Source organism: Chenopodium album, chromosome 5, assembly GCF_948465745.1.
Source record: "Chenopodium album chromosome 5, dcCheAlbu1.1, whole genome shotgun sequence".
Lineage (NCBI taxonomy): Eukaryota > Viridiplantae > Streptophyta > Magnoliopsida > Caryophyllales > Amaranthaceae > Chenopodium > Chenopodium album.
In genome coordinates, this window is record NC_137838.1 from 49,218,297 (window position 1) to 49,220,580 (window position 2,284).

Here is a 2,284-nt window from a genome sequence, read left to right on the forward strand (position 1 = left end):
TTTCTCCTTGTTCTTGATCTCCATAGTCTAGTTTATGGTTCAAATATATATATATTGGTTACTTCATAATCAAGATTATATTAGTTAATTAGAAGTATAAATACTCGTTTCTCTGTGGATTCGACCCTACTTCCCTATCTACATTAGTTAGCGGATTTAGGAATTACTTTTGATTAGGGGATACGACTTTACCTTGTCAAAATTTGGCACCGTTGCCGGGGAAACGGTTTTATTTTTATTACTGATTATTTTTGTAGTCTAGGTTATTCTCTTTTTGTCCCAGAGAACTTTAGTTCTTTGAGGCAAATCTCACATTTGCTTCTAGTTTTTGTTTATGCCCAGGTGTTCCAGATCGGGGTACATCCCATTCGATCCCGAGATTGAACGTTCTTTTCATAGACAAAAAAATCTCTACAAGCAAATCCTGGCATATTCTGGTGATAATAATAATAATCACCGCGATCCTCCAACTGGTTCTAGCGATTCAGAGGTATCATCAGACGCAAAATCAGAGATGGCGGTTCCAAAGAAGCTTAGTGATTACTCACAACCAAAGCTTACAGATTTTCCACATCTCACCCCCACTCCGGCTCTTGATGGGGTTCAATTCGAAATTAAACCTCAATTTATAACGATGATAGAGGGGAAGAAATTTAGTGGAGCAAAGGGTAAAGACCTAAATCTTCACATTGCCGACTATTGTCAATATTGTAACACCATCAGGCAAGCCGGGGTTACTCAAGACCAAATCAAGGATATTCTCTTTCCCTTCTCTTTAACTGAAAAAGCTAAATTGTGGTTTAATGGCTTAAATAGAACTGCACTTGGCATAACTGACTGGGAAACTCTTGTTTTGAATTTTTATAACAAGTATTATCATGCAGAGAGAACAGCCGTACTATGGAGTGCGATTCAGAACTTTGCCCAAGAAGCCGATGAATCTTTATATGAGGCTTGGGAGAGGTTCAAGGATCTACAAAGAGACTGCCCCCACCATAATTTAGCACAATGGCAGTTAATCCAAGCCTTTTATAATGGCCTTGGAAATTCTTCTCGAATAATTTTAGATTCTGCAGCTAGTGGGAGATTTATGAATCTTGATGTTGAAGATGCAGGTCAGGTTATTGAAGACATGGCGATACACAATTCCCAATATGGGAATCCTAGAGGATTTGCTAACAAGGGGAAGCATAGTGTTGACTCTGTATCCTTTTTGCAAGCTCAGCTGACCTCTATTTGCCAAAAATTAGATAATCTGAGCACTGCTAATGTGGCTAATGTTTCTGCGATTAATAATAATTCTAATGAGGCTTTCTGTGAAAATTGTGGTATTTTAGGTCATTGGGAACAAGATTGCAGGAGTTCCGTGGAGCAAGTTAATGTCTTTCAAGCTTATAGGCAGAATAACCCATACTCAAACACCTACAATCCTGGATATCAGAATCATCCGTACCTTTCCTACCGGAGTACTAATGTTCAAAATCCACCACCACAAGAACCACAGGCGCCACAGCAGTAGCAGCAGAAATATTATCATCCCAATGCTGGCCAGAAGAACCAACCACAACAATCCTCCTCATCTTCTGACCCTTCTCTGGTGGAAATTAGAGCAATGTTGGTTAATATGCAAAAGCACATGGAGAGTAGAGATGCGACAATTGATCAAATTCTAGCACATAATAAAATTGTAGATAATCAAATTGCGCAACTTTCCGCTACTCTACAAGCCCGCCAACAGGGAGCTCTGCCGGCACAGCCCACCATGCCTATGGATCAAGCATATGCAATTACTCTAAGGAGTGGTTCAAATTATGAAGGGCCCCCTATGCCCAGAGTTGATGAACCTGATTTATTACATAATGCTAATCTTGATTCCGTTAAACGTGACAATGTAGTTAATAGCCCTGCAGGGCTAAAGGATAGTACTAACATATCTAATTCTACATTGCAGGGCACGACTCCAGAGAAGGTGGCTACTCCAGATAAGAGCAATAATGCTCCTAAGCCAATTATCAAACTTCCATTCCCCAATCGTCAATTGAAGACAAACTTGGATAAGCAGTTTGGTAAGTTCCTGGAGATGGTAAAAGATTTGAAGGTAACAGTTCCCTTCACTGAATTAATCACACAAATTCCTTCGTATGCAAAATTTATGAAAGAAATATTGACAAGGAAAAGGTATGTTAGTGAGGTAGAGACGGTAGCTTTCACTGCAGAGTGTAGTGCCGTACTTCAAAATAAGTCTCCACCTAAATTAAAAGATCCGAGTAGTTTTTCTATCCCT

The 2,284-nt window shown here is 39.5% G+C and overlaps 1 non-coding gene across 1 annotated transcript; it reads right to left on the reverse strand.

Moving 5' to 3' along the window:
* Positions 1-895: 895 nt before the first annotated feature.
* LOC145633472 (small nucleolar RNA R71) lies at positions 896-1,002 on the reverse strand. The gene has a single exon (XR_014112796.1). It is a non-coding gene; the product is annotated as a small nucleolar RNA R71 (small nucleolar RNA).
* Positions 1,003-2,284: the final 1,282 nt, after the last annotated feature.